Raw genomic sequence first — 19,452 nt, forward strand, 5'->3', positions numbered from 1 at the left:
GCTGGTCCATGATATGTCTCAAGCTCTTGTGGTCCATGTAGATGGTACAACGGACCCCATATAGATGTTGTCTCCAGATCTTGAGGGCGAATACTATCGCTCCCATCTCAAGATCATGTGTGGGATATCTCGTCTCATGCGGATTCAGCTCCCTCGATGCATATATTATCACATGTCCTCTCTGCATGAGGATTGCCCCTAACCCGGTGATGGACGCATCACAGAATACCACAAAATCCTCCACACCCTCAGGGAGGGACAACACCGAGGCCTCGCAAAGTATTTCTCGCAAAGTCTCGAAATTCGTCTGGTGCTCAGGGCCCCACCGGAAATCTACTCCCTTCCTCGTCAGACGAGTGAGGAGTACCACAATTTTAAAGAAGTCCTGAATGAATCCCCGGTAGTACCCTGCTAATCCCAGAAAACTCCAGATATCCGAGGGAGATTTCGGAATCTCCCACTACATCACCGCCTCGTTTTTGGCCGGATCGACCAAAATCCCATCCTGGTTAATGAGATGTCCAAGGAACTAAACCTCTCGCAACCAAAACTCGCATTTCGAGAACTTGGCATAAAGCCATTCTCTGAAGCCCACGGAGATGCTCCTCATGCTGCTCTCTGGTCTTGGAATACACCAAGATATCATTGATGAACACAATCACTAAGTGATCGAGCATCGGCCTGCATACTCGATTCATCAAGTCCATGAATATTGCTGGCGTGTTGGTTAGCCCAAACGGCATCACCAGGAACTCGTAATGTCCATAACGAGTCCGAAACGCGGTCTTCTCCACATCCTCCTCCCTCACTCCGACTTGATGGTACCCAGACCTCAGATCTATCTTGGAAAACCAAGATGCTCCCTGTAACTGATCGAAGAGGTCATCTATCCGTGGAAGGGGATAACGGTTCTTCACCGTCAACTTGTCCAGCTCCCGGTAATCAATGTATATCCGGTGTGAACCATCCTTCTTCTTGACGAATAGAATCGGTGCTCCCCACGGAGAAGTACTCGGACGAATGAACTGCTTGCCTAGCAGCTCCTGCAGCTGAGATGACAGCTCTTGCATCTCAGGCGGTGCTAATTGGTACTGCTCCTTGGCAATAGAGGCCGCACCTGGCACAAGGTTGATCCTGAACTCGACCTGCCTCTTAGGAGGCACTCCGGGTAACTCCACCAGAAACACATCAGCGAAATCTCTAACAACTAGAACATCTGAAACTGAGACCTGCTCCCCGACCCGCGTATCTACCACATACTCCAAATAGCCCGCACACCCATGCTGAATATACTACCGTGCCCTGGCTGCGGAGCAAACCCCTGAACCCAACCTGGTGCCTTTTCCATAAATAGCCAGCTCTCCCCTACTTGGGGTTCGAACCACTACACGCTGACCCTCATAGTCGATCATGGCACCGAAATGACTCAGCCAGTCCATACCGACTATCACATAAACATCCCCCATGGGAATCGGGATCAAGTCAATCGGAAAGGATACCCCAAAGATCTCTAGAACGCAACCCTGATAGACTGAAGAAGCAGAAATCTCGTGTTCGTTGTCGATGGAGACTCTCAAAGGACACTCTAGCTCACCTAAAGGCAAACCTTACTCCCTACTAACCGTTCGAGATACAAATGACCGACTCGCCCCCGAGTCAAACAATACAAGAGCAGACAATGAGTTCATTAAGAACGTACCTAATGTAGGTGAAAGCATATGAGCACAATACAATCATAAATAAGATAAGAGATAAATACAAACCAGTCACAACATCAGGTGATGCCCTGGCCTCCTCGGCTGTAAGCTGGAAGTTGTGACCTCAAGCCCTCAGGGGCTCCGCCCTGCCCTGGCTCTCGTCAGTGATCCTCAGTGTAGCTGGCACGGGAGCCCCCATCGGCTTGACGGCGAGCAACAGACTATTGCCCTTCACGTGGCCAACCTTATCAAAATTGTAACATATCCTCATACTCGGAATCGGGGCGGGCTGGCGGCAGTCCCTCACATAATGCCCCTCTTTGCCACATTTTTGGCACCCACTACTAGGTCGACAAGCTCCAAAATGAACCTTCTCGCACTTCCCACAAGTGGAGCCGCGCTGACCTCTAGACCTAGAATCAGCGGTCTTGAACCGCTTTGGCGTCGGCCTTGACTGCGTCGGGGCCTGCCTCTGCTCTCTCAACTGCAACTCAATCTCAAGCTCACGCGGCCTAACGGCCTCCTGTAACTCCAATAAAGTATGACACCGTTGAGTAGAAACAAACTGTCTAATGTCCGTCTTGAGCATGCTCATATAATGAGTCATCTGAGCTTGCTCTGAAGCAAACTCAAGGCAAAACATCGCCCTCTCAGTAAACATTCGGGTGATCTCCGTCACCGACTCTAATCCCTATCTCAAATCCAAAAACACTTTATCCAACCTCTCCCGCTCAACCCATGGAATGTAGCGAGTGCGAAACATATCCCTGGACTGATCCCAAAATACTTCAACTCTCTGCTAATCGGAGTATGATCTTGTAATAAGTCTCCACCAGTCCTTCACTCTGGACCTCAGGAGGTTTAGAGAGCATCTGACCTTCTGGCCAACAAGGCATGAACAAGTGAAGAAGCTGTTGGATTTGGTGTCTAAGCCCATAATTATAATTGGTATCTACTTGACCCGAGAGTACCATGGTCTATTTGGGTTGCCTTCACCAGAACAATCTGATAGGATGGATATTTGAGAAAGAGGTTATTTATGATTTATTAATACATTACAAGTATAATATATTAATTGTGAAATCATATTATTTAATTAGTATTGATCAAGAATTAATTTGGAATTAATTTACTGATCAAAAGAGACTAATTAAATTAACGGGGACTGATTATGTAAATTAGTGATATATATAGTGTTTGGGCTATTGATCCATGTTGGGCTAAGTTTTATGTAAGTATCCATGAAGAGCTAACGGGGACTGATTACGTAAATCAGTGATATGGATCATAACCCAAGTGTATGGATTAGGGTTTACCCATGACTCTTGGAATCCTACACTATATATGTGTTATCCCTTAGCCAAAATCAGCTAACCCAAGCATTCTAAGAGTTCTAAGAGAACCCTAGCCGATTTTGGTGGTACTTAACCTCTCTCTCAAAGTCCTCCTTTGTTCATGGTGTTTGTGAACAATTTGAGGTATCACACTTGAGGTGCTAAGCTCTTGAAAGGCCAAGAACTACAAACAACATCAAGAGGTATTGATCTAACTTGATTTTATATGGTATATCCTCTATTGTATGCTAGTTAGGATGTATGCTTTGGTAAATTCAAATTGCATGTATAATTAGAGAAAACATAGATCCAAAGCATCTAGGGTTTCATGTTCACCATAAGAGTGTTATAGTGCTTAAAACCCAACAGTTGTATAAGAGCATAGGATCATTTTCTGTTATATTTGATGCTTGTTAATTTTCCAAGCTGAAAAAATCGATTTTCTGCCCTCTGACTGGTGAACACGCCGAGTCCATGAACTGACTCAATGAGTTCACTCACTAAAAGGGCAAATCGACGAGTCCAGTTCATGTACTCGTCAAGTAGAGGCTTCTGGTTGTAGAATTTCGAGTTTTTTGGCCAGAATTGGATTAGGATTATTACCACAAACTGTTTTGTAATCATAAAAATCGTATTTTCTGTTTTGGTGATGATCCTCATCCAATTAAAGGAAAATTGTAAAATTTTAAGATAATAAGATAATTATTTGTATTATTTCGTATGAATTCCCTTGCTATGAGTTAGATTAGATCAATAGTGAAATTATATGATAATGTTGTTAGTTAAAATTGATCTAAGTTGTTCTTGAAGTGAGTTTTGTAACTTGTCCTCATTTTATATGAAGAGTCTCATTCATGAACATAAAAACTCATAAGTTTTCATAAGTTATGGAAATGAAAAGGTTTTCAAGAGTTACAAAACTTGCCCTCAAGTTTTGGTATTTGAAAAGTCTCAAATTATAAAAACATTAACTCTAGTAATTGAAAGGTTTCAAAAGATGCATCTCTTGGGTTCATAACTTAAAAAATAATTAAATAGTTTTAATTTTGAATTTTTAATAACCTAGATGCTTTGAACAGTTCAATTACACATTATAGACTTTATTAAATTAATTAAAGTTTTTAATTAAAGGTGAAGATTAATAAATCCATTACAACATGGTTTAAGTTTAATTAAATTAAGAGTGTAATTTATTAAACCACCTAGTATTTTAAATGTTTAAAATACACCCTTATACTATATAAAATTAAAAGTTGAATATATTATATATATAAGTAAAATGTCAGTCTTACCATTAGTAGGCCTCATTCACGAAGCCGATCTATAAGGGGGTATAAGTATATTGCCTATAAAATGGTGGTTTAATGGGTGTCCACTCTCACCCACCGCTTCCTTGACTGGTGGAGGGTCGTTAGCCGAACGGGTAGGATAGGACATTAATTCTCATTAAAAGTATAATGAAAATACCAAGTAACTAAACACTTATAAATTCCCAATCTTAGTTACTTAGGAAAAATGTGAATTTGGTGCTAACCCAAGAAATTGCACATTGCACCTTATTAGTCGTTTGTGGAGCGTTTTAGGTTAACTGGCACACTAATATGGGACTAATGAAGGATGGCAATGGGTAGCTTGATGTTAATCATGGATCAATGGAGCGTGTATGGTTAACCGACACATTGATTGGGTGATTTGTAACATTAAGTGTACTAAGCTAATTTGCATGGTTATTCACACCTTGTTTGTGATCCTCGGCATCCTGGTCACAAACTTGAAGGGCAAAATCGAGATTAAACATGCCATTGAAAAGTTCAATGAATCTCAAAGAATCTAGGAATTTCAATTCATTTAAAACCTAAAATTCATTTTCATTTTTCATGGTGGAAATCGGTAAATCGTCACTTACCTACCTTCAAATATTTTACAATTGGATTACGACATCCCTCTTCCGAATTGTAAAATATTGTGTTGGGTCCTAGCCTTAATATTCCATTTGGGTGTTATATTAAGGACTTAAATCAACTAACTTGAATTTCTCCCATTATAGATGTCTAGGTCAGACAACTATGGTCTTCCCGAATCTTATGGAAAAAGCTTTCCTCATGAACATGATGTTCCCGGAAATCATACTTCACTTCCTCCACCTCCTCCAATAATTCTCCCTGACCCACAAGTTCAAAGACTTGAAAATTTCAAGGTCACTCAAGCCCTATTGGCAAGCCAACACCAAGATGGAAGGTCTGTGTGTGCACATGTCTTGGAGATAAAGTCACAAATTGACAGGCTGGGAATGTTAGGAGTCGTTGTGTCAAGGAAGTTGCCTGTTGACTTGGTTCTTCAGTCACTTCCCGAGTCATATAGTCAGTTTTGTTAAAGACTACTATATGACATACCATGACGTGACCCTTATTGATCTTACCTATTTTCTAATTGCTGTTGAATCAGAAATGATTTGGCGCACAAGTCAAGCAAATTTGATTGGAAGATCTACCACCCAAACTTCCATGGACATTAACAATGGAAACATGTCTTCTCTTCCCAATGGAAAGGGATCGACCATGGTCAAACCATTTGACCTAATGGTAAAGAGAAAGACTAAGTCTGAGATTGTCTCGTGTGCCATTCCAAAAGAATCTGTTTGCTTCTACTGCCAAGAGAAGGGGCATTGGTTGCGAACCTGCCGCATCTACCTGAAGGATCATAAGGATGGTAAAGTCATAGTGTATGACTCTGCTTCAGGTAAGTTCACTATCTAACTCTATTAAGTTCTTACTTATAGATTCTTAATACATGATGTGATAAGATTGCATTTTGATGTTTTGTAGGATCAAAGAAGAGAAAGGAAGCTTGAAAGAAGAGTAAGCTGATTCTGATCACGAAGAGATGGATTCCGATCGCAAAGTTCGATTTTCAGAATCTTGAGTTGTTGCTTACGAGTTATGATAGATTGCTTAGAAATATGTAGCGACATAGTTTTCATATGTACTTGCATTGTAAGGACAAGATTTTCCGTGTTTTATAAATAAAGAAAGAATTTTGATGTTATCTTATTTATATTTCCTTGCAATGCCATTTATGAAAATTGATGTTTGTATGTTTCTATTTTTAGCGATATGGATTTGATTATTTCGTTTGTGGTATTGTCTAAATTTACCAAATAAGGAAAGATTCTCATCACTAAGTCTCAATTGGATAGAAACTTGAAATCATGCAACTTGTATTGTATGATGAATAAGAACCTTCGTCTTTGGGAAATTAAGACTAATTCCTTGTTCACATGTATATGTGAGTCAAGTGAATGACTAGGGGATCGGGTACACTTGGTTGTGCGCTGGTCAGGTCCACCACAAAGAATGATAAGACTATTCATGATTTACTAAAGCTTAGTAAATATGCTTATGCTTACAAGTTTAAGTGTAATTCTGAGTCATTGAAAAGGTTTCAATGTACAGCAGAACGAATAAGAAGAATCAAATTAGGAAGAAAGATAAAAGTTTCTCCAATCTGAAAGGAAGGGAGAGTACTTGAGTATCATGTTTTATGATCATCTTAGCGATTATGGAACCATATCGCAATTGATCCTCTAAGTGCACTTGCATGGCTAAGAAGCGGAATCGGGAATTGTTGAAATGGTTAAATCAAAAGGTGAATCATACTTCGTTCCAAAAAATCAAGTCTTAGAGTCACACTCCAAGATTGTGACTTGAGTTACATAATCTTAAGAATGGTTTATAACACTTATCAAATGTAGAGTAAAATGTTCTTGCTCTTGTACATGTGAAATTGGTAAGTTGTGATGTCTTGGATAAGAAAAAGACAACCTAAGACCAATTGTGTGAAAGTTTTGTCTTGATAAGAAACTGCACTAACTCTTGAATATATTTTGTCAAGGAATGTTGTTGAAAAGAGAGTATTATATGTCTAGAGGTCAGTGGGAGTCTTAAAGATATTGAAAAGTTTCAAGAACTAATCAAGAATAAACCTGTTATTAATCACTATCACATGACTTGAGGTTTGTAACCTATCATGTTGACATATTCTTGTTTCTGTGCCCATTCCAGTTAAAGTTGACTATGCATTTGAGTTCTATGAATGCTCAATTTTTTGCATAACAACTTGGAAGCAATGTTAGGCCCTTGAGCTACCAGGTGGCAAGAAATTAAGATTGAACAAGTTCAGTCGATATGAGTTTGGATTTGTCACTAACCTTGTCTTATAATTCTGGTTATGACAAATTCACATGGATAGGAACACATACACCATAAAATCTAAGTGTCATAAGGTTTCTCTCCAATTCATGAAAATGATTGTGAGGAAACGCTTTCGCTAAGTAGATTTTAAGCAAATAGCATTTGTGATATTTTCATTCTCAAATTCGATTATGATTACGGCATCCCTCTTCATAGTTCGAATTGTGAGAAATGGAAAATAGTTTGAACATTCAGAACTTATTGCCGTAAGTTATGAATATTTTAGACACACATATGAGCTTTCCAATAAAGGGTGTATGAGCTTAGATAAAGGCTTATCAAAGCATCTCGTGTCAGAAATCTGAACTTTGGTAAGAAAGTCAATAAGTATTGATTTCTATAAGTCCAACTGATTTCTGGATACATGTCAAAGCTAGTGGTAGCATAAGTGTTATGCTAGTAAGATAGTAATTATTATGCTATTGGGAGCATAATTATTATGGTAAGTGTTGCTAGTTAGCAATGTTAACTATAGAAAACAAAGGTTTCAATTCGCAAAGTTGCAGGGTTTGAAAAGTTGTTTTGCTATAATTAAGGGAGAGGAACTTGTACTTCATTCCAATTCTTAAAGTTTAGATTGAGATTTTAATCAAATTTAGTCAAGGACATATATGAATGTCATGTTGAAAAGATTCGACATAAGGAAATTATATATATGGAAATGTTATAGCAAGAGACTGGTAAAGTATCAGGTCTTTGTGTAAGACATTATGAATCGTGTCCCATATGCTTCGGAAATAGGATCGATTGCATGTGCTATAATATTCTCATGTTCTAATTTTCCAAATGCCTATGAAATTAAGAGGGAAAAAGGACTAGAACCGGATATGACTAAAGTTATTAAACAACTGTCAGAGGCGATCTGAGGTTCATTAAGGATTGGTTGCTTATGGACAGTTAGAAGTATAGTAATGAATGAACCATATTGATATGATTCTGAATAGATAGAATTCTATTAAGAATGGATAGTCATATGGCAATTATGGAAAAGTTTCCATAATGGGAGTTGGATATCAAGAATCTATGAATAAGTTAAAAACTTTTATGCAAGAAGGATGTTCAAAGGAATGTGATTTGAATGTGAGACTTCATATCTACGGAATTGTTTTGTAACAATCTCCAATGGAAAGTTTTGTAATTGGCAAAGTCTCTATGACTTGTGTATATAGTCATTACAAAAGGATCACTGCATATAAGCTTAGAATCTAACAGATTACAGTAAGTGGCAAGGACTTGGTATTCTTACACTTACGATAAGGATTTGGAATTGTAAAATGAGTGTCATTGGAAATGCTTACAATTGATCTATTTCACAAAATAAGGACCATAGGTAAACATAGTGTGCATGCGTGGAGCATGGGATAACTATTGTTTTAATTCAAGTGTGAAGTTGATAAATCGAAACATTATACAATGAATAACGTGTAATCAATATGGTGATTAAATAAAAGGTGTTTTATTTATACTCAAAAGTTTTGAGACCATATTGCATTCGATTATTCTTATGTTTCACTTTGCATGTTTTGACTTCCCGAATAACTAGGTTATTCAAAACATCCACAGTCGATCATACTTTGGAAGTAGGTATTGAAGCTAGAATGTCATGAATGGGTCTGTAGATTGTCTAAAGGCTTTTAGACATAGCACAAGTTTGCTGCAGTGTTCATGAATACTCCTGTAATAAGATTTGAGTACTAGATTAAACCCACGCGCATCTGTATCATTTCATGGATTTTATCACAAGTGATTGCAAGAAGATAATATCTTATGTTCTTGAAACCAAGACATGTGAGTTGTAGTTTACAAGTCGGTTGCACATTGACATATGTAAACGCACCAGTAACTTGGTGTTATAAAACATATTGTTGTGTGTGATTTGATTAGTAAGTACAAGCAAGCATTTGAGTCGAAGTTTATCTGTTCCTTTTACCCAATGTGGATAAAAGCGATATCTATGGGGCCCCTCGATGATTTAGTGATGACAACCCTAAGTGTTTGGCCAAGCCTGGACTGATTTGATTTTTTCAATTAGTCAGTCATCATAAATCGGAAATTGGGAAACAACACATGAACAAAGAGAATGATTATAATCCATGTCTCAGTTCATAAGATATCTATAATGGAGGAATATATGATCCCTTATCTAATGGATGCGTCAGTGACTAGGTCAGAGTTCGACAGCGGCTTTTAAGAGCTACGATTGCTAGTTGGTATTTTGGAGTCGTACTTGCAATAATAGTTATTAGACTTATCCAAGTAGGAGACTGTTGGATTTGGTGTCTAAGCCCATAACTATAATTGGTATGTACTTGACCCGAGAGTAGCATGGTCCATTTGGGTTGCCTTCACCAGAACAATCTGATAGGATGGATATATGAGAAAGAGGTTATTTATTATTTATTAATATATTACAAGTATAATATATTAATTGTGAAATCATATTATTTAATTAGTATTGATCAAAAATTAATTTGGAATTAATTTAGTGATCAAAAGAGACTAATTAAATTAATGGGGACTGATTATGTAAATCAGTGATATATATAGTGTTTGGGATATTGATCCATGTTGGGCTAAGTTTTATGTAAGTATCCATGAATAGTTAGCTCACGTGAGATATGGATCATAACCCAAATGTATGGATTAGGTTTTACCCATGACTCTTGGAATCCTACACTATATATGTGTTATCCCTTAGCCAAAATCGGTTAACCCAAGCATTCTAAGAGTTCTAAGAGAACCCTAGCCGATTTTGGTGGTGCTTAACCTCTCTCTCATAGTCCTCCTTTGTTCATGGTGTTTGTGAACCATTTGAGGTATCACACTTGAGGTGCTAAGCTCTTGAAAGGCCAAGAACTAAAAACTACGTCAAGAGGTATTCATCTAACTTGATTTTATATGGTATATTGTGACAACCCGTAATTACTTTTCTTGTAAAAGTCAAACTTGGTCAACTAAAAGTCGAACTTCTCATTTTGATCTATCTTATTTCAGTAGGTTTGAAATCTAAATTTGGTTTAAAACCTTTAATTAGAAGAGTTACTTGAATTAGAAGTGAATTATTGGGAGCCTAGTCTGAACCCCAAACCTTGCATAGGACGCAAACGAGCCTTCGGGCCGTGAACCTGATTGATCCGTAATCATGCTTCGGACCGTGAACCCACGGTTTGCGGCCGTGATCTCGCCTCGGACGTGAACTCCCTTCAGACCGTGAACCCTACCCTATATATATATATATATATATATATATATATATATATATATATATATATATATATATATATATATATATATATATGTGTGTGTGTGTGTGTGTGTGTGTGTTGGCTGATTTTATCCACATTTCTTCATCTTTGGCCGAAAACACACTCTTTTTTCTCTCTAGATCTTCAACCGAAAACTCTCAATTCCCTCTCAAATATCATCCTTCTTCCCTTAATCTTTAAGGGAACATGCTTAGGATCTTCAAGTGTTCATCATTCATCAAGATTCTTGGGCCGTGAACACCCAACTTGGGCCGTAAACTCAATAACACCAAGTGTTCTTGGGCCGTGAACACCCAGCTGGCCGTGAACAGCTTACAGACTTGAAACATTGCATCTAACACCCTTATTTGTAAGTTAAACTTGAAAATTAGTTCGATTCCCTATCATTCTTATGATTATATTCATTAATAAGTATACATATATATTATATGAATCGTGTTTAGGACTTGTTTTGTTAACGGGACTTCACTTGTGGAGCTAACGTCATATACCAAATCTTCTATCGGATCACTCAAATAAGGTGAGTTCATACCCCCATATTTTTCCAAGCTTTTTCAATGTTGTTAGGGGGAGAATACAAGTAAAACACAAGAAATTTTGTGTTTTAAAATATAATTTACTTATTATGTTTTTCTTACCATCAATGTGTATTTAAACGTGAAACTTGTTAAAACATGGAAATAAACTTATAAACTATAAAAGGCATAGTTTATGGATCATATGAACTATTTTACAAAGTCCAGGTTAAAACATGGAAATAAACTTATAAACTATAATAGGTATAGTTTATGGATCATATGAACTATTTTACAAAGTCCAGGTTAAAACATGGAAATAAACTTCTAAACTATGGTAAATATAGTTTATGGAACAAAGTGATCTTTTTACAAAATTACCAGTTATTTATAAAAAGGTTTTTGCATTATTACTTGTAAAGTCGTTAATCTAGTTTGTGAGACGTGTCTTCGTGTACTTATTTAAGTACCAGTGGAAGTCTACCTTTATGAACCAGAGTCTCCTGGAGGGAGAGCGTGAGTTTGTGCATAGATCTATATGGGACCGACAATCCCTCACATTTACTGTTAGCTATAGTTGGACCCGCAGGTTTGCGGGTGACAAACGTCATAAACGATATCGACGTCCGATTCACGTCATATCAATCAGTACGGTCATAAAACTCACAAGGTGAATATAACGATATATTTACGTAGTAATATACTTTTCCTAAAACTTTCCCAAGGGATATTAACTATATGATACTCAGTATATACAATAAGGTTAGATAAAATTGAAATCCGATAGACAGTGGAATGTGTGACTTCTGCCTCATTTCATGTTCCTTGTTTGGTTGTGGGCTTAGGGCAGATTCACCCATTCAACTGTCTGTTCGATCTCGGTTATATACAACTCGTATGTATTAAGTGATCATAGGAAGGTAATATCGTCGCATCAGGTTTTCAGGGCAAACAAGTCTTTATCCAGTTTAACTTATCAACAAAACTAGATATCATTAAAGTAAGTATAGTAAATATACTTGTGCTTTTAGATCTTGGAATGATTAAGACTACCAGTCGGTTTTATAGAAAATATAGGATTTTCTATGGTAAACATCGGTATTTTAAAGGTAAACAGTTTTCGATAGAACTTTCTGAAAACAATAACAATTATTACTGAAACCAATGTTTTACAATTGAGTAAATGGGATTAGGAACTCATTTACAAAAGGTTTAATAGTTATTATCAAACTAGTATAACATAAAGGACCTTTAATGGTTAATTCTATAATTCCTTAGTTTATACATCAAAATTATACATAAATAATATCCGATAGGCAGTGGAATGTGTGACTTCCGCCTTATTTCCTATTCCTTGTTTGGTTGTGGGCTTAGGGCAGATTCACACATTCAATTATCCGTTCGATATTAGGTTATATATATTTAGTATAAAATAAGTGATTATAGAATGAACTATTGTGGTTACCATTCTACTAGAGAATCATTAACGTTAATTCTGTGATTACTTGATGAATACATTAGGATTATATATAATAAAGATCTGGTAGACAGTGGAATGTGTGACTTCCGCCTCATTTCCTGTTCCTTATTTCGTTTTGGGCTTAGGGAAGATTCACACATTCGATTGTCTAATCGATCTGTATTATATATAATTTGTATTCACTAAATGATCAAAGAAGGAATAGCTATAGTCATATTACTTATTAAGAAAATATAGGATTTTCTGGAGGAACATGCGAACTTTTCCAAGGAACAAAGAGTATACTTTTTATAACAAAAATACTTATGAACTCACCAACTTTAATGTTGACTCTTTTTCAAACCACTTGTATTCTCAGGATCATTAGTAGACAGGTACTCTCTCTCGGGTGTTGCGAACACGGAGCTTTACGTCTTAACTTTTGTTGTACTTTTAATGTTATTCAAGTAATGTTTTAAACACAATTTAAATATTATATTATCAATACGATGGTTGTTGTTACTTTGATTACTATAATGCATGTGTTGTGATACTTAACATGAAGTCATCCACCCCCGGACGTTTCCACCGTTCCAGTTTGGGGGTGTGACATATATCCTCTATTGTATTCAAGTTAGGATGTATGCTTTGGAAAATTCAAATTGGATGTATAATTAGAGAAAACATAGATCCAAAGCATCTAGGGTTGCAAGTGCACCATAGGAGTGTTATAGTGCTTAAAACCCAACAAAAGCATCCTTCCACATCATACAACCACCTCATGGCTACAATCGGGTCCTAAACTCCATCGAAAGTCGGGGGCTTCATGTTATCGAAATCTCGATACTGAAACACCCGTCCCAGCCCAACACCTGCAGCCGCCACAACTTAGAGGGTGCAACAGCAATAGTCTCACCAATGGTTGCGTATCTTTCATCAAAATACTCCATCATCGCGGTCTTGATAGACCCAAAAATCTCCAGAATCTGACCCCAGACAATCTCAACCACCTCCTCATGGATGATCTCCCTGACGTGATCCTCTATCAGTATTGGCCTATCCTGACTGCCAGCTCCCGATCTTGACCCAGATCCGGTCTCAAATCACCTCGTAATCACCATACTGAAAATATACCAGGAAGATATCAGACTTTCCATATAAATAACGGGGAACCAACTCCCAACAAAGCCCTAGGGGTTGTGGCTTCCTTGCTACACGTATCGGTCCTATGCTATCTGTAGTACGGGACCATACTACCTTCCACACCTACCTATATTTGTCTCAAGGATCATCACAACTCCCTAACAATCTACACAAGCATAGGCGAGCGCTCAATACTCACTCCTAGAGGAAGGCTAAACATCTCACGACTGGCCGACTGACCCCGTACAACTCATCCATGAAACTTCCACCAACCCTTCAGCACTCGTGTATGCTAGCCATACATAACGTTGGACCCTATAGACATTTGAATATCTGATTCTACCCTAAGCCCTTCATCAGACAACAAAAGGAAATAAGGCCAAACCAAATATTCTCAGGCTATAAGATCTTAGTTATATACAACCATCATGCATACACTAAGAAACTACAGTAATGATGTCAATTTCATATAAGGAAAACCCTAGGCTATTAGACATCATATAATCAGGTAATTCTATCATGAAATTCATGAAGATCCCTAGCCTATCACTATCATGTTGTTCTAACAGATCACAATATCAAATAACAGTATGGTATTTTGGGGTCTACTTACTGGCTGCGGCTAATCGTACACATCGCATCCTCCTTTCGTACTTTGAAAACCATTTTGAAAATCTTTTCCTTAGTTTGAGACTGGATTTACATGAGTGTTCCTCCAATTCACTCAATACAAGGCTCTGATACCAACTTGTAACATCCATAAAATTCATGAAAAATTTAAACTTTTTAAATATCCCAAAAACCATTCATTGTTTAAAATTATTTTCAAAATAGTTTAACATCAGAGAAATCCCAGAAATTATGACATAAAATGTGAGGAGGTGCACGATCAAGCCTTCACCTTCCCGCGATCATCTGAGGTACCTGAAACAAAATCCACAACTGTAAGTCAGAAGCTTAGTGAGTTCCCCCAAAATATCGATACATAACACATAGTACATATAATAACAATAACAACATGTAATTGGTGCACAGCTCTACGAACTGGATTACCCCTGAGCCCACAATATGAGTCTGGCATGCCTTCCAACTCGTCGAGTAGACTTTAAAAATATGCAACCATTTAAAACTCTACACGACGAGTTGGACTCTCCCAACTCGTCGAGTTGCCCTGAAAATGAGTATATATAAGCTTTTCAATTCATACCTGAAAATTGGGATGTTATAGATCACCTTAAATGGTATTTGGTAGTCCAAAGCTGGTTGCACAGTGCTTACTTTTTCATATCAGAAGATACTAATTGAGTTGACTGATTGCTAAGTTCACTTAGGGGGAGATTGTTAATGCATAAGAAGTGAACCTCTAGAAATCCAAACCAATGTAAATCTGAAGTAACTCAAGTCTGAGATGTAAAGATACTACGAAGTTCCTTTTGTATCAGAGATGAAGAGATTCTGAAGTTTGAGTCTGTACAAGCATTTAATGCTTTTTATATTTAGTTGATGTAGCAGTTCTTAGGACAATTTCACCAAATCTTTTAAGTATCAGATTTGTCAAACACTTAGCATTAACTAGTCCTTAGAATGTTTCTTGGCTTGTACCATATCTCTCCTTTACTATTTAAGGAGTAGATGTTTTCATAAATATGTACCAAGAATAGAAGTAATCAATATTCTCTTCACATCATTTCAAACTCACTTGCAAGTAAAATTTATTTCATTTACATTCTACTTGTTCTAAATCATCTTTACTTTGATTATACTCAATCATACTTCATTTTACTTACTTGAATACTTTGTTGAATATTAACTTCAAGTCTTGACTGATTTACTAGACTTGATTGGACCAACTAATTAGAAGTAGACATTGATCTTAAAGTTCAATTCAAGGTTTGAGTTTTCAAACCTTGTCCGCGCATTGAATCTTGTTCTCACACACCCCCTTCGGTCTCTTTCATCCGGTATCGAGTCTATTTCACACCTACAGCTAGCATACAATAATATCAGTAAGAGTGAAAAAGAAAACAAGCATATACAGACATAACATGAAATTGTCATGAAGACAAATATCATCCTACAAACATAATCGAATAGGCTGACATTGGTGCCTTCGACCCACGAGTACAGTGAAGCAACTCACCTGAGTATGAAGATAAACAAATCACACTCAGGCTACTGAATCATAAAATCCCCACACTAAATCACAAATAATAAAACCCTAATTCGCAATTAGGTCATTAACCCAAAATGAGAGTCCAAATCCTTAATCTCGACTCTTAAGGGAAAAAGACTGTTTTACCCTTCCTTTTTTGGGCCTTACATATCACGGTCCAAACCCAACTAGCCCAAAGTCCAAAAGACACTCAAGGCCCAATATGTGCCCACATCCATTAAGGCCCAAGGCCTAACAATGGCCCAACTCAGAAAGACTTATGGCCCAACAAGAGCCCAAAACCTTAGAGTCCAAAAGCAACCCAAGATCAAAATCCCACTTAGCCCCTGATCGAGTACGCTAAGCATACCACTAGTACGCCCGACGTACTAGGACACAACACTAGAATCGGGAACCCGCAAGCGCACACTCAGTGTATACTAGAATCGGGAACCCGCAAGCGCACACTAGAATCGGGAACCCGCAAGCATACCACTAGTACGCCCGACGTATGCCCCAGTCAGCCAAAAACGTCCAATAAGCACGTAATGCTTTATGTCCAACATCCAAGACACAGATCTAACTTCGAAATAAGGTCATAATCCATAAGGTTGCCAACCTTATGGTATTGCATGACTTAAAAAGGCATAAACTTCATTTCTAGCTTCTATACTCTATAAGATAACCATTAAGTCTTGCATGGTTGGACCAAAACCATCAAGACATGATTTTTATGAACAAGGGACCCCAAAAACACCAATAAGTACAACCCAAATCTTATGGAGTAGCTGTTATTCACAAAGACCAACTCATGGGACCAAAATATGCTCAATACCCTAACTAAGTAAGATCTAAGCAAGGAATCAACAAGGTTAAGACTTTAAACCTCATAGAGGCTAAAAATGATGGATGAACTTTGGATCTATAAGCTCCTACTTGATCTATTCTCCTCTACAAGGCTTCTTATTATTCTATATGCACCACACACACACCAAAACACACACAAGGGTCAATCTCGTGAGAAATAGGTTAGGGTTTCGAGATAAATCTCAAAAGAGGCAATAGAGGTTGATAAGGAGAGAGCCTTAAGGATATCAGGTGCTTAAATAGATTGAAAACCCTAAAAATTAGGGTTTTCCCCGGGTTCATGGATGCCCAATGTACAATTGGTACGCCCAGCTTACTATGGGGCTAACCTTGTGACATGCATGCTTCGAAGTATGCCTAGCGTACCGTATGTACGCCCATCGTATGAGGTCCTTAAGCCAAATAAGATCAAAAATAATTAGCTAAACGTTTTACCTGACATATCGGGCGTTACATCAACCCTAATTAATAATCAGGGTAATAACCCATAATCAAAGGTCCAAATCATATTCTATCTTAGTAAGGGTAAAAGAGCATTTTACCGTTCCCAATCTTGACCTAACTAAACATCGCCCAATCCCAATATGACCCAAGGCCCAAAAATGGACTAAAAAGGATTTCTGAGGGTTTGACATGCGTACCTCCCTACTACACCCTACGTACTGGGCTACAACAAAAAGGGAACTTGGGCTGAACCCATTACGCCCTGCGTACCAAGAGGGTAAGCCCGACGTACTCCCTTGTGCCTAAAACTCATCATTAAGCTCTTAATGCTTAAAGACCAAATGTCCAATTCACCGATATAACTCTAGGGTAGGTTTTAACAGATAAATTTGGCAACTTTAAGCTTTTGCATGGCTTAATAGGGCCTAAAACCAAATCATAGGTTCATAACTTCACTAAAGGGCCAATAATGCATGCATGGTTGGACTATAACCTCCAAGATCCGGTTTTTATGCAATAAGGACTTCAAAAACATCAAGAAATGCTAACCTAAGCTTCTGGAATATCTTTTACTCACATGAGCCAACCCTTGGGACCAAAACCTAAGCTATTCTAGATCTATGCAAGAGAATCATAAAGGTTGAGACTTTATACCTTCTGGAAGATGATAAGGAAGAGTAGAATCTGGATCTATGTGTTGGGTTTTAGTATACTACAACATCCTATGGTGCACATACAACCCTAAATACCTTGGATCTATGTTTTCTCTATTATACATGCAAATGGTTTCCAAGGCATTAAACCTATAACTAGCATGCATTTGACATAAACCATATAATATACTAGTTAGGGAAACATACCTTTTATGTGGCTTGAAGTCTTGATGTATTTGGCCTTAAGAGCTTAGCACCAATAGTATGAAATGCCTCAAATGGAATCACAACACACCTAGGACAAAGGTGGCTCTTGAGAGAGAATTCCATGCACCAAAACACCTCCATATTTCTCTAAGAAAAGAAGTGGTGATTTTGGCTATGGAGTAACCTATTTATGTAGGATTCCAAGGGTCATGGGTATAACCCATAATCCATACCCATGGGTTTTATGATCCATGGTTCATGTGGCCCAACTCTTTATGTATCCATACATAAACTTGGTCCAACATGGATCATAAGCCCAACACATATAAATATAACTAATTATCATAATTAGTCCCCATAGATTTAATTAGTCTCTTTTAATCACTAAATTAATTCCAAATTAATTCTTGATCGATACTAATTAAAACATATGATTTCATATTAATATATTATAACTTATAATATATTAATAAACCATAAATAACCTTCTCTCAAAAGTCCATCCTAACAAATTGTCCTGATGATATGCAACCCAAATGGACCATGCTACTCTCGGGTCAAGTACGTACCAATAATAGTTATGGGCTTAGACATCTAATCCAACAGTCTCCCACTTGGATAAGTCTAAAACTATTATTGCAAGTACGACTTCATAAACCAACTAGCAATCGTAGCTCTTAAAGCCGCTGTCGAACTCTGAACAAATCAATGACGCGTCCATTAGATAAGGGATCATATATTCCTCCATTCTAGATATCATATGGACTGAGACATGGATTATAATCATTCTCTCTGTCCATTTGTTGTTTCCCGATTTTCGATTTATGATGACTGACTGATTGAACAAATCAAATCAGTCCTGGCTTGGCCAAGCACTCACATGTGTCATCGCTAAATCATCGAGGGGCCCACAGATATCGCTTTTATCCCGAAGGTAAAAGGAATGGATAAACTTCGACTCATATGGCTTGTTCTACTACTTGTTGAATCATACACAAAGGCACGTTTTATAACATCGAGTTACCAAATGCGTTTTCGTGCAATCAATGTATAACCAACTCATAGTAACAACTCATATCTCTAGGCTTGAAGAATATAAGATATTATCGTCTCATGATCACTCGTGATAAAATCCATGAAGTGATTCAAATGAGCGCGGGTTGAATCCAATACTCGGAACTTATGAGCACTCATGAGTGTTGTTGCACCACTTTGTCCACCAACTTGGACCTCTACAAACCAACCCATGACAGTCTTGATTCATATCTACTTCCAACATATGACCGACTGTGGATGGTTTGAATAACTTAATCATTCAGGAAGAGCGGCTTAGCTATTCTGGAAGTCAAAACATGCAAAGTGAAACACAAGAATAAATGAATCAAATATGGTATCAAACCCTATGAATATAAATAAACACTTTTATTTATCACCATATTGATTACTCATTATTCATTGTTTCGGT

Source organism: Lactuca virosa, chromosome 3, assembly GCF_052849685.1.
Source record: "Lactuca virosa cultivar CGN04683 chromosome 3, Lactuca_virosa_CGN04683_v6, whole genome shotgun sequence".
In the NCBI taxonomy this organism is placed as follows: domain Eukaryota; kingdom Viridiplantae; phylum Streptophyta; class Magnoliopsida; order Asterales; family Asteraceae; genus Lactuca; species Lactuca virosa.